The sequence below is a fragment of the Panthera uncia genome, assembly GCF_023721935.1.
Source record: "Panthera uncia isolate 11264 chromosome C1 unlocalized genomic scaffold, Puncia_PCG_1.0 HiC_scaffold_3, whole genome shotgun sequence".
Taxonomy (NCBI): Eukaryota; Metazoa; Chordata; class Mammalia; order Carnivora; family Felidae; genus Panthera; species Panthera uncia.
The window spans coordinates 50,664,669-50,679,920 of record NW_026057584.1 but is presented as its reverse complement, the minus strand read 5'-3'; the positions used below and the strand labels follow the sequence as shown (position 1 = coordinate 50,679,920).

The 15,252-nt window shown below is 35.6% G+C and overlaps 1 pseudogene; it reads right to left on the bottom strand.

Annotated features, from left to right (window-relative positions):
• The window catches only part of LOC125911391 (transforming acidic coiled-coil-containing protein 3-like), a 143,855-nt pseudogene that overhangs the window by 111,258 nt on the left and 17,345 nt on the right, over nucleotides 1–15,252 (bottom strand).

The following is a 15,252-nucleotide window of genomic DNA, read 5'->3' as shown; positions in this document are numbered from 1 at the left end:
CTTCCTGATGGATAGCCAGTTGGGCTAGCACCATATGGCACAAAAACCATCATTTTCCCAATGAGCTAAAATACCACCTTGGCCATATGTTAAATTCTCATCCTCACCAGGAACTATTTTCAGACTTTTGATTCTTTTCCACTGGTCTGTTCTGATGCCAATGCCATATTGATTTAAATACAGTAAGTTACAGCATGTTCTCTTCTAGTAAGGCAAGTTCTCCTTTCTAGTCCTCTTCTCAAAAATACCTTACCTTAAGTATCTATTCCTTCAAAAAAATTTTTGAAGACTTCATCATATTGAAAAAGTTAGTTTGTTGGGAGTTCTAATTAAAACAGGAATTTCACTTTTATATTAACATTTAGAAGATTCACACTTAAATGTTATTAGTCCTTTGCACCCAAAAATGTATTCCAGCCCCTTATTCACATCTTGCATTATATTCTTCGAAACAAATCTGTAGTGTTCTTTGTATTTTAATTTTTTTTAACGTTTACTTATTTTTGAGAGAGAAAGAGCACGAGTGGGGGAGGAGCAGAGAGAGAGGGAGACCCAGAATCTGAAACAGGCTCCAGGCTCTGAGCTGTCAGCAGAGAGCCAGCCGGACGCAGGGCTCAAACCCACGAACTGAGAGATCATGACCTGAGCCAAAGTCCGAACTCAACCTACTGAGCCACCCAGGCACCACCAGATCTGTAGTTTTCCACATAAGGATGAGTCCAGCACAAGTTCTCTCCTTGAGACTCTCACTGGATCCAGGGACTCACTGTAACACAGACATCATAAGCCCAGAAAATTTTCTCCTTCTCTCCTTTCCCCCTCCATTTCCTTTTCTTTTTGATGTTTACTCATTTAATGAGAATTTGGGTCCCTACAATAGCAAAACACTTAAACATGATTAGGTATTACATATTTGGGGATTTGCTTTAACAGAAGTCAACTTAGTAAAAGCAAATTTTGCATAAAGGCAACTAAAAACTTTTGCACAATCCGCTTTTCTTCCACTCTGGCAAGGTTTCCACATAGAAATATTTCTCTTCAGTTTTATCAGGTATCAGGTTAGGAAATTGTCAAAATTTGTAGTATTTGTTGTTCTTACAAATATAAGTTGAACTCAAGAGTGCAGGAGAAATGGCAATAATATTTGCTTTTGTAATTCCCGTAAGTAGGAAGCGTTACCAGTCAAATCAATGGAATCAGATACATTGATACTAAATTATAGTGGGTGCTTTCTTTTTCCTTTTTTTATGCTAATTGTAAACAACTTTCAGAGCGTTTTATTCATTGCCAGACTGAAGTATGTAAGATGTGAGAAAGAGTTGGTTTGGGTTGTGAGGAGATAAATGGAAAAGGAAGAAAGTTTTCCGGATAATAACATGTAAATGCATGAACGTGAATAACATGTAAATGCATGAACGTGAATACACACACACACACACACACACACACACGCAAAATCAGGTATATTTTTTCCAGACAAATATTTCATCAGATTTGAAGTCAAGCAAAAACACAATAGGTTTTCTTTAACTGTACCACCACTGGAAATAAGATTTTAAATTGCCAGTATATTTTAACCAGACCACTTTTATCCTAGAAGCCAAATATACAAAATCTGAGATTTTTACTATCAACTTTGCAAGATTTCTCATTTACCTGAGCAAATGAAAGGAGAAGCGCAAGCTTAAAGCTTCCATTTTAGGGGCGCCTGGGTGGCTCGGTCGGTTAAGTGACCAACTTCAGCTCAGGTCATGATGTGGTTTGTGAGTTTGAGCCCTGCATCAGGCTTTGTGCTGACAGCTCAGAGCCTAGAGCCTGCTTCAGATTCTGTCTCCCTCTCTTTCTGACCCTCCCCTGCTCACCTCTGTCTCTCTGTCTCTGTCTCTCTCTCTCATAAATAAACATTAAAAAAAAATTTAAAGCTTCCATTTTATGTATTCAACAATACATAATTATATTTCCCTTTTTATTTGTAATTATGTCTCTGCTGCTCTAGTTGCCTTTTTTCTGCCTCTAGTGATAGGATAGCTCTGTTAGACCACAAGGAGTAAGTCTTTTACCTTGAAAATTATGCTTGCTTGCTTTCATAACTCCTTTGCCCAACTGGGTTCTAAACTGATGGTAAGCAATTTCCTATTTTTGCAAAGTTAAGAAATAATGTTTCAAGTACCTCTATAACTGAAAACAAATGGAATACAACAAAGAATTATTTATAGCAATTCAAATTTCATTTTTAAAGATTATTACACACAGGTTTACATAGGTCCCCTCAATTTTAAGTAGGAGAATCAATTTCATGATGTAGGACAGTCTCAAATTATGACGGCTATACGGTGACAATGCTGCTTTGTTTCTCTCTGAATTTACTTCATTAAATAAAAGGCATGTGTTTTTTTTTCCCAGAAACTGAAGAAAACATAAAATGATTTTATGACATCACAGTAAAATCAAACCATGTGACTTGGTAGCGTTCAGGTTCTACTCTATCCATTTAGGTCTTACAGACTTACTTTCCAATCATGCTACATTACAAATAAAGATGAATGTCATGGTGGCTCCATTAGCTACAACCAAAATGAATTAAAATTTAAATGGCATGATGAATAGACTTACTCAAATATAGTGAAGACTGAAATGTCTTGATAACAGGTAGGCTTGAAATGGGTTGATATTACAACATGAATAAGATTTTAGTTGCTCAGGTCAACAATATGCCATAGATTGCATGGACAGTTTTTAAAATAATAGCTTTATCTAGGCTCCTGGGTGGTTCAGTCTGTTAAGCATCTGACTTTGGATCAGATCATGATCTCACAGTTTGTGAGTTCGAGTTCCACTTCAGGTGAGCTCATGCCCCACTTTGTGTGAACATGAGCCCCACTTTGGATGAGCCCCACTTCTCTCTCTCCCATCATGGGATTCTCTCTCTCTCATCTCTCTGTCTTTGCCCCTCGCTCACTTGCAATCAATCAATCAATAAAAGCTTTATCCATGCAGTCAAAGAGATTTTCCTCATCTAATACTGGATTAAGAAAGTCCACTCTGTCCCACCCTGCTCCAGCCCAGTATTTGTGTTTTTCTTCCTGTTTCTTATCCACATTATCTTCCAGGACCCCCATAAGTGCCAGTCATTTTTACAAAGCCTAAATAAAAACTCATTCACGGTAAAATAAAAATGTCTGGTGTTATGTCTAGTACTTTGTATTTGGAATATTCTTAATATTGACATGAAAGTCTTTGTCCCTTATTAAAGGAAGTCATGGAGAAAAGGTAGCAGTGGGGGCGGGGGGGGGAGGGGTGTTAACTTGTGACTTGAGTCATGGACTTCTTCCAGAGGGAATAGGAAGAACATGACTTTTAGATCCACATTTTTCTCACTTTGCCCCCGTTCCTATGCCATTCTGCCCTTATATCAGATATTCTCTTAAATCTTTCTAATCAGTTTGCCTGCATCTTAAAAAAACACAGATCCCAAAAATACACTTTTACCTATCTCAAAAATCTAGGTCCACATGAAAGGATTAAAAAGACAGCCATTCAGGGGCGCCTGGGTGGCTCAGTTGGTGGAGCGTCCAACTTCAGCTCAGATCATGATCTCGTGGTTTGTGAGTTTGAGCCCCGTGTCGGGCTCTGTGCTGATGGCTCAGAGCCTGGAGCCTGCATCAGATTCTGTGTCTCCCTCTCTCTCTGCCCCTTCCCTGCTCATGCTCTGTCTCTGTCTTTCAATAATAAATAAACGTTAAAAAAATTAAAAAAAAAAAAAGACAGCCATTCAACTTCAAGTTTAGTAGAAATCTTATCTGACATATCAGCTAGTGAATTAAAGTGTAAAGAGGTGAATCATCAAAAAGTATTATATACATACTTTAAACATTTTACTTGAATTTAAAATATACAAACATATATTCACTTTCCAGTTTTTTCATGTAGAGCCCAAAATTTTTGTGAGTATAAATTTACTACCTGGGACTCCAATGAGTTTTGCACGATTTCCTGTGTAAACCACACTCCTAATGCAGTCTAGGATTTTCAATTTTCATTTTTTAATATGAAGAGAAATCTCAGAAATGTGGCCCTTCAGAGTAATCTGAATAGGAAATCATTTTATATTGTATAATTCTTTTCTAATGTTTTTACTGATATCTCACTAATACTTAACCTGATAAGATTTTTAAGTGACCTTTTTAATGGAGTCTTTCCAAAGCATTCAGGTTAGTTATCATAGAGACATCAGTTTCTTTTCAGTCTGTCAGCCTCTGGAATATTTAATTAAAATGATCTTCTTGTGATTACCAAAAAAGCTGACAGAAATAAAGTGTGGGGACAAGCTTCCTGACTTAAGGTAGGTAAATATTAGCCTGTCCCAGGAGGAGCAGAAATGACAGAGCAATCCTCAGCTATCCACATTCAGTTTGCTCTGGACATGGCTAGGTTTTGCAGAGGGAATGCAGAGTACCAGTTTAACTGGCAAGGTAGATAAATGGAAGATGAATTGAGGTACAGAGCCTCTACTCAAATACAATATGACCTCATGGACCAACATAACTCCAATAAAGCTTGAACCAGACATAGGAAAATCCGGTTATCCCAGAGAGTTCTCTCAGGAGATTTTCTCTGCAGAAGAGATCAAACACAGAGGATGTACCATGACCATTTCCAATGTGTTTACAATACTAAGATAATAAGTATTGGAGGAAATGAAAATAACTCCAGGAACAGGGTAGACTAAAGAGCACAAACAACTGAAACAAATCAAGCAGTAGCAGAAAAAGAAGTAGCAGCTTTGCTGAAAGAAGTTTTTAACTGTCATTTTTGCAGCATGAAACTGATCCTATTACCATTTTCTGTTACACTAAGCATTGCAGGTGTCACTATTGTAATGCAAAATCCTCATCTCACATGGGTAGTGTTTTGTGGTATTCAGAGGGGAAAAAAAACAACTTTCTAATGTGAGGACTAAAGGAAAATAAAAGTCTACAAAATACTTGATAAAATAAGAATGAATTGTTTTAACAGCAGTGGCATATCAGAGTGATCAAAATTCGTGTAGCATATATAGATGATGATTCATCTTTACTAGACCCTTAATTACTACATTCATCTTAATGATTTGAACCTGTTCCAGAAATATTTAAACCAGGTGCAAAATAAAAGGTGGCATAAAACGTCGCTCCATGTGAAAATAAACTGCAGTTACCATTATTGTAAGTAAGACCATGAGACTTAAAGGATATCAATAGCATAGTCTGAATTCTAAAATTTAGAAGAATAAATCAGATATCTTTCATTATGAAAACATGCTCTCATAATCTGATTGTGAGGAGGGGAGAATGGGATAAACAGCTACATTTTGAATGGGGATAAAAGGGTTTCTTATTTCATCAATAGTAAAATCCTTTATTTTTTCTTTTTAAAATTTTTGTATCTTATACACCATGACCAAGTGGAATTTATCCCAGGTATGCAAGGCACATTCAACATTCAAATATCAATTAATGTAATCATCATCAACAAGAATAAAAATCATATAATCATATTAATAAATGTACAAAAAGCATTTGACAAAATCCAACACCCATTCATGATTAAAACACACACACATGCACACACACACAGACACACACACCTCAGCAAACTAGGAATATAGTGGGAATTACAGTGGAACTTCCTTAACTTGATAAAGAACATCTACAAAAAACCTTCAGCTAACGTCATATGTAATTATGACAAACTAAAAATTTCCCCCCTAAGATCAGAAACAAGCCAAGGATGACTCCTCTTACCACTTCTGCTCAAGATTGTACTGGAAGTCCTAGGTAATGCAATAAGACAAGAAAAGGAAGTAAAATATATACAGATTGGGAAGCAAGAAATAAAACTATCTTTGTTCACAGATGACATAGTTGTTTATGTAGAAAATCCCAAAGAATCAAAAAAATCACTTCTGGAATTAATAAACAATTATAGAAAAATTATAGGATATAAGATTAATATCCAAGAGCAGCATTATCACCAAAGACTTTCTCATTGATATAATTGAAATTAAAAGGCACCTTAAAAGGGTCTCAGTGTTATTTAGTACCATGTATGTATTTCTCTTCCCAAACCAAATATTGTACCAACAAAACCAACTAAACACACCCTTTTTATACCGACCTTTCATTGAAAATTCACAGCACATGTATTTCTAGACAATTTAAATATTTCCTCTTCGATTCTTAGCTCCAGCTGAGATGTTGTGCCTTCCAACTCCATTCTTAGTACTTCCCATGGCTTGGCAAAAAAAGGCTCCTTTCAGCATAGATGCGAAAGAGCTAAGAAAGAATGGCTTAGGACAGGGATATGGTGGAAGGTTAAGATGGCAGAATGAAGTTTTCACAAGACGCAACTATGGCCTTTGCTTTTGTTTTCTACCTTAGTGAAAAATTTGCCATTTCTGCATGATTTCAGGTTGAATAAAACCATGTTGTGGATCAAAAAAAAAAAAAGAATTTTATATTAAAGTTTCTTTTAATTCAGACTTTTAGATATATAATAGATAATTCACATGGTCAAAAATTACAAAGTTTGAAACAATGTACAGTAAAGATTCCTTCCAAGATTATCTCCATCTGCCCAGTTCCCAATTGTTTCCTTCCCAGTAACAACTGTTTTATATAATGAGTGTATACACACACACACACACACACACACACACACACACTTTGTCAATTTACACAAATGGTTGCATATTATACCTTCCTATACCTTACTTTTCATTTAACACTGTATCTTTAAAAACTTTCTAAGTCAGTATATAGAGCACTTTCTTCCTTGTTTTTAACAAGTGAAAAATATTTAATTGTATTAATGTGTCATAATTTATTTAACCAATATACTCTGTAGATTGACACATCTATCATTTCACACGTTAAGAATTTATCTATGAGAAATAAAGCTACTGGTTTAAAAAAGTGAAATGTACATTTGTAATTTTGACAAATATTGTCAATTGCCCTTTATATGCAGTCACTTTTATTTATACCACTCTGAGCAATGAATAGGAGGGCTTGTTTCCTGTTACTGATAGATTACATTATAAAACTCAAAATTTTGCCAATATGACAAAAGAAATGGCTCCAGTGTAGCTTTTGTATGCATGTCTCTAATATTCAGTGAGGTTGCTACCTTTTTATATATTTTTAAATTATTTGTATTTTGTTAATTGTGAGCTATCTGTTCATATTTTTTGCCTTCTTATATTTTGGGTTATCAGTCTTTTGTTGAGCCCTAGTAGCTTTCCATATAATGGTGAGATTAACTGTTTGTTTGTGATGTGGGTTACAGAATTTTTCCAAGTTTGCAATTTGTCTTTTGACTTACCATGTTGTGTTTTGTCATGAAGATTTTTTTCTTTTTATATTTCCAAATTTACTAATCTTTTTTAATTGAGGGTCCTGGATTTCGATTCCTATGTAGAAAAGCCTTCCCATTGAAAAGTGAATTTTCATCTAGAATTTAAGGGCTTCTCTTTTTTTATATGTAAATTCTTAATGCTTTTGGAATTTATCGTAGTATGTAATTTACAATGTGCATCCAATTTTATTTTTTCCAAAAAACTACCCATTGTCCTAAGACCATTTGTTAACCAATCCACTTTTACCCTCCTGTTTTGAGATAGCCCTTTGTAATATACTAGATTTTTGTATCATTTATTTGTAGCTGCTATTTATTGATATACATATTCTTTGTTGAATATTGAGACATGAAGTGTCTTATGCCAGGAAATCCATCCCCTACAAGTATTGCTCCTTTTTTGAGAGTTTTTCTCAATATTCCCATTTGTATATTTTTTCTATAAAAACATTATAATCAGTTTTCCTAGTATAAAAACACTTGGTATTCTTTTGGATCACTTTACATTTGTACCATGAATAATTGAAGGAATTTACATTGGACTATCTTATAATTTCATGAAGAATTGATAATTTCATGATTTTTAAATTTTCCTGTCAAAACCTTGCTATGTCTTCCCATTATATCATTTCTTTTATGTCTTTCAGTAGCATTCTAAAGTTCTCTAAATATAGGTTTTATATTTCTTGATGTGTTGATTCCTAGGTATTAAAATAATACCTGGAGTCATTTGTTCTATTATTTCATAGTTGTTTCTTGTATAATAAAAACTGTTGAGGGGAGCCTGGGTGGCTCAGCCGGTTGAGCGTCCGACTTCGGCTGGGGACATGATCTCACAGTTTGTGGGATGGAGCCCCGTGTCGGGCTCTGTGCTGACAGCTCAGAGTCTGGAACCTGCTTCAGATTCTGTGTCTCCCTCTCTCTCTGACCCTCCCCCGTTCATGCTCTGTCTCTCTGTCAAAAATAAATACACATTAAAAAAAATTTTTTTAACTGTTGATTTCTCTATATTAATTCTACATCCCACTACTTTACTGAATGTTCTTATGTGATAGGTTTTCAATTGATATTTTTTATGCAATCATATCATCTTGAAATAGTGTTTTTATTTATTTCCTAGTAGTTACATGAAGGAGAATAGATAGGAAAATATTCTTTGAATTCTTTCATGTTCAAAACAGTTTATTCTAGCCTTTAATCTTAAAGAACATTTGGCTGCTTAGAAAATTACTGAATCACACATTATTTGAGGATCTTGTAAGATTTGTTCCACTGCCTTCTAAAGTTGAATTTACTTGAGAAATCTGAGGTCAGTGTGATTTTTCATATATAGATATAGATATAGATATAGATATAGATATATAGATATATAGACATGACTAGATGTCCAAGAGATTCGTTCTTTATCCATGAAGTTTCATACTTTCATGAAGTGATATTTCAGTATTGACCATTCTGGGCTAGTTTCCCTGGGCACATGGTGTTTCCCTTCATTATTTAGATTCAAATCTTTTATTTCATTATTTTATTCAAATCTTTCATTTAGAGCCCTAAAGAGCAAAGGTAGAGATCAAGAAAATAATTTTCTTGAATTCTATCTTTATTTTAGGGATTCTAATTATGCAATGTTACATTTTTATTGCCTCACTTCAATATTTACCATCTTTCTCTAATCTGAATCTATAGATCACTTTGTGTATGGATCTTTTTAAACAATATTTTAACAATAGTAATTTTAAAAATATAAATTTTTCCAATCTATTAATGTAGAACATCTTCCCATTTATTTGTGTCTTTTTTAATTTTCCCATCAATTTCTTAAAGTTTTTAGGGTTTAGATCTTTTGCTCTTGGTTGCATTTATTCCTAAGTAGTTTATTCTTTTTGATGCTATTGTAAATGGGATTGTTTTCTTTATTTTGTTTTCACATAGTTCATTATTAGAGTGTAGAGACACAATTGATTTTCATTTGTCGGTTTTGTATTCTGACATTTTACAGAATTCATTTGTTGTAATATTTAGAGACAATTAGTCATTAGAGTTTTCTATATATAGTATCATGCCATCTACAAATACAGACAATATTACTTCTTTTACCATTTAGATGCTATTTCTTTTTTATTTCCCTTTTGATTTCTTCTCTGTCCCATTGATTGTTCAGGTGTTATTGTTCAATTTCCACATATGTGTGAACGTCTCCAGTTTTCCTTCTGTAATTGACTTCTAGTTTCATATCAATGTGGTAAGAAAAAATACATGATGTGATCTCAGACTTCTTATATTTGCTAAGTTTTGTTTTGTTATTTAACATATTATCTATCCTGGAGGATGTTCCATGTGCACTTAAGAAAAATGTGTATTCTGTTCTCATTAGATAGGATGTATGTGTCTTAGGTCCATTTGGTCTAAAGTATATAGTTCAAGTTCAAGTTGACTTTGTCTCTGGATCATCTATCCATTGTTGTAGGTAGAGTATTAAAGTCCCTATTATAATTGTATTGTTGTCTATTTCTCCCTTTATATGTTAGTATTTGCTTAATACAGCTAGGTGCATGCTGGGTGCATATATATTTACAATTGTTATGTCTTCTTAATAAATGGACCCCTGTATCATTATACAATGTCCTCCTTTTTCTCTCCTTATAATTTTTTACTGTAAAGTATGTTTTATTTGATGTAAATATAGCTAACCCTGTTCACTTCTGCTTTCAATTTGCATGGAATCTCTTTTTCTATCTCTTCCTTTTGAGCCCATGTGTGCTTTTAAAGTTGAAGTGACTCTCTTGGAAGAAGCATATAATTGGGTCTTTTTTTTTTATCTGTTTACTCACTCTAAGCCTTTTGATTAAAGAATTTAATCCATTTACATTTAAAGTAATTATTGATAGATCAGCATTTATTAATGCCATCTTATTTTTTCTGGCTATTTCTAGTTCCTTTGCTGTTTTCTTCCTCTCTTGCTGTTTTCCTTGTGGTTTAATGATATTCCATAGTGCTATACTTTGATTCCAGTTATTTGGGCTTATTCATCCTAGACTTTAAACGTTAGTCATTATGATGAATAAGGAGAAGATATGAACTTATAACTCACAATTTATTATAGTTTTATATCCTGAGAACACCATTAGTCTTCTTTCACGACCTCATATAATGACTTAATTTTTCAACTCTGACTAGAGACCTCTGCAAAGTTTCTCTGAGGTAAGAAAACAATTTCATTGTTTCAAGTAACATTTTTATTGCTACTCTTCTTTGACAGATATGATAATCATCTGGAAGTTTTAGTACTTCAGTATAGCTGCTATTCGGGGTGCATGAGACATTATATGTCTTCACATTTTAAGCAATCTTCAATTGTCAAATGATGTATCCAGGAAAGAATATCTACACAGTTTCCTAATTTACTATGACATACTTCCTAAGATATCTGAAATCCTTATTTGAAGACACTGTAGAAACTACTTCTTTCCTAAGCAGTTATATGTACTCTAATTAATTAAAGACAAAGACCTATATGAGAAAACTTTTCCTATTAATAGGCTTTATGGGGCAAACTTATCTGTTATTTCTAAAGCAATAGCAAACACTTCAACAAGGCCTACATGTGATAAGGAATCCTATGGTACTAAACTATTTTTAGACAAAACATATTTCTTTTATTTTTGCTTGGCTAAATTATAAATTATATAACATTATAAGAAATATATGTAGCTTAACACTGTGGAACTATACAAAGCCAGAGCACTTTTCAAGATCAAGTGACAGAAAAACACAAGTGTGAAGACCAAAAAGTGCATCTCTTGCTGAATCCAGTAGTTAAAATGATATCATTAGGACTCATTAGGACTCTGTTTTCTTGTCTGCTTTGCTTCAAATCAGACAGGATTTGTCTGTGTGGCAGCAAAATGCCTGCAAGTATTCCAGAAACCTGGAGGAATCTGAATCATCCAGTGTGAGTTTGTGCCTATCCCCATGGCAACCACTGTGGTCAGGGAAATGCAGTGCTCTGATTGGTCAGGCCTGGACCGTAAACTAAGGGGGATTGGGAAAGTTTGGCCTGGCCAGGCCTAGCCAATCATTATGAAATAGGAGAAGGGGTGGCTTCCTAAATGTGCTGAAGACGTTTATCTATACGTTTTTTTTTTTTTCACTTAATCTGTTGCCAAGGTATCAAGCCCAGTGGAATGAGTTTTAGAAGTTCTGAAAGTTTCTTTGCAGCCCTTCATAGTCAAATGTTGGAACCCTGAGTTATTTTGGGGAAACATCATCTGAATTCAATACCTGGAATTGGGTCTTCCAGTGGCATTTTACACTTCATAGTGGCATCCATTACTCTCTCTAATCGGCTCAAGCAAAGCTTTCCACTTCTATAGGCAGAAACAAATGATACCAATTGACAAACTTTAAACCAAGTCTCAGGGACAAGCACATGCTCAAGCATGGAAGATCAATAAGTTTCAAGAGGGCAGATCCTGAGATTTCTTTCTGTCCACACCCTCCTCTTGGAGAATGTACCCTTTCCCTGCAGTCCTGCAGGCCAGACAGTCTTTGTTCTTTGCCCTAGCTGTAAGCAGGCTACTGCTGGGTCCTGGCTTTCCAAGAGTCCAAGCCCTCCTCAATCCCGGCTATTTGTTGCTGCTCTCCAGCTCCATCTTAAGATTTCACATGTAATTGCAGTTATAGCACATTATGCCCACATTGAGGTAGGTATAATTCTCAATTTATAGAGATTACAAACTGTTGCTCAGGGGCATCTGCATGGTTCAGTCAGTTAAGCATCTGACTCTTGATCTCAGATCAGGTCTTGATCTCAGGGTTGTGAGGTCAAACCCCTCATTGGACTCCACAATGGGCATGAAGCCTACTTAAAAAAATAAAACAAAATAATAAAAAAACTGTTGTTCAGTGATATTAATTAACTAGTTGCCCAGACTGACACAAGAAAGTATTGAGCCAGGTCTTCTGCCTAAGTGTTGTGCTTTTTCCCCTCTATCAGCTTCCAGGTTCTCTCTGGGTTTATGCCTGGCCCTAGATATTGCTCTCAGTCCTCCCTTGTCTCTTCTGAGCTTACCATCTCATCTCAGATTCTTCCTCAACCCACATACATTGCATAACTTTCTTCCCAATATTTTTGTTCTAAAGCAAATAGTAGTAGTTTGGTAGTGAAGTTTTTTTGGTAGGTTATTTTTTTAAGTAATTAATGTCAAAGTAGAAAAGAGGATTAATGAGAGAGAGAGACATACCTATCATCAGAACCATCACAATTCTCCTTCTCGTCCTCACAGAGGGAAAGAAAATGTTTGAAAATGGCAGACCCAAAACAATGGCTACAGTTCAAAGAGATACTACAGTGAAAGGAAATAAGAGACCATTTGTGAGATATTTAAATAAGAGAGTTGAGGGGCACCTGGGTGGCTCAGTCGGTTAAGCGGCCGACTTCGGCTCAGGTCATGATCTCACAGTCCATGAATTTGAGCCCCGCGTCGGGCTATGTGCTGACAACCTGGAGCCTGTTTCAGATTCTGTGTCTCCCTCTCTCTGACCCTCCCCCGTTCATGCTCTGTTTCTCTCTGTCTCAAAAATAAATAAACGTTAAAAAAAATTATAAAAAATAAATAAATAAATAAGAGAGTTGATATGAAGAGTACTTGCTTTGGCACATCTGAGAAAGTATAAGCAAATATAGTACGGCAATTTATTTGCAATGTATTTAAGCTACTTATGTTGATTGCTTATTAAATCAGACTGGGAATTCAGCCAACTCCTATTGACTTATACTTCCAGAAATTCCTTCTTTAGCTTATATTGGATGATAAATAAATGCTGATGACTGATATGTTACAATTTTCCCTTTCATCTGACTCCTCAGAAACCACAGTTTGCCTAGAGTAAGTCAATGTTCTTCAAAAGCCTAATGGTCATATTTAATTTATGTTAAGTCAAAATACCTTCTCTCTAACCAGTGATTACACAAAAAAATCTTGTAACAAGCTTCTGTACCTGAGGACTCACTAACAACCAAATAACCATACATAAATGTGGGCTTTTCCTCCTAATTTCTAAAGGTAGAGTGATAAGGAAATATGTATATCTTTATACATATATCCTTATATAAATTTATCTCCTTGAATATCTCCTAATATGTTGTCACCTTAAATATAGATAGATAAAGATATATAGATACATAGATATAAAATCATCTGTGAAACCCAAAGTTGTTATTAGATCCAAACCCTGGAGTTTGGGGTGGTGATTTCCAGAACTAATGGATCAAAAGCTAATTGAGTAATGGATTGTAGGAAAGCCTAAGTCACAATTAAATAAATAAGGAGTTGGTCTCTGTAAAGTTGCATGTGGGAGTGCCTGGGTAGCTCAGTCGGTTGAGCATCTGACTCTTGATTTTGACTCAGGTCATGATCCTGGGGTCATGGGATTGAGCCCCATGCTGGGCTCCATGCTGAGCAGAGAGCCTGCTTGAGATTCTGTCTCTCCCACTGCCCCTCTCCCTTGCTTGTACTCTCTCTCTCTCTCTCAAAAAGAAAGAAAGAAAGAAAGAAAGAAAGAAAGAAAGAAAGAAAGAAAGAAGAAAGAAAGAAAGAAAAAGAAATATAAATTATTTTTTTTCAATATATGAAATTTATTGTCAAATTTGTTTCCATACAACACCCAGTGCTCACCCAAAAGGTGCCCTCCTCAATACCCATCACCCACCCGCCCCTCCCTCCCACCCCCCATCAACCCTCAGTTTGTTCTCAGTTTTTAACAGTCTCTTAGGCTTTGGCTCTCTCCCACTCTAACCTCTTTTTTTTTTTTTCCTTCCCCTCCCCCATGGGTTTCTGTTAAGTTTCTCAGGATCCACATAAGAGTGAAACCATATGGTATCTGTCTTTCTCTGTATGGCTTATTTCACTTAGCATCACACTCTCCAGTTCCATCCACGTTGCTACAAAGGGCCATATTTCATTCTTTCTCATTGCCACGTAGTACTCCATTGTGTATATAAACCACAATTTCTTTATCCATTCATCAGTTGATGGACATTTAGGCTCTTTCCATCATTTGGCTATTGTTGAGAGTGCTGCTATAAACATTGGGGTACAAGTGCCCCTATGCATCAGTACTCCTGTATCCCTTGGGTAAATTCCTAGCAGTGCTATTGCTGGGTCATAGGGTAAGTCTACTTTTAATTTTTTGAGGAACCTCCACACTGTTTTCCAGAGTGGCTGTACCAGTTTGCATTCCCACCAACAGTGCAAGAGGGTTCCCATTTCTCCACAACCTCTCCAGCATCTATAGTCTCCTGATTTGTTCATTTTGGCCACTCTGACTGGCATGAGGTGATATCTGAGTGTGGTTTTGATTTGTATTTCCCTGATGAGGAATGACATTGAGCATCTTTCCATGTGCCTGTTGGCCATCCGGATGTCTTCTTTAGAGAAGTGTCTATTCATGTTTTCTGCCCATTTCTTCACTGGGTTATTTGTTTTTCGGGTGTGGAGTTTGGTGAGCTCTTTATAGATTTTGGACTCTAGCCCTTTGTCTGATATGTCATTTGCAAATATCTTTTCCCATTCCATTGGTTGCCTTTTAGTTTTGTTGGTTGTTTCCTTTGATGTGCAGAAGCTTTTTATCTTCATGAGGTCTCAGTAGTTCATTTTTGCTTTTAATTGCATTGCCTTTGGGGATGTGTCAAGGAAGAAATTGCTACGGCTGAGGTCAGAGAGGTCTTTTCCTGCTTTCTCCTGTAGGGTTTGGATGGTCTCCTGTCTCATATTCAGGTCCTTTATCCATTTTGAGTTTATTTTTGTGAATGGTGTGAGAAAGTGTTCTAGTTTCAATCTTCTGCATGATGCTGTC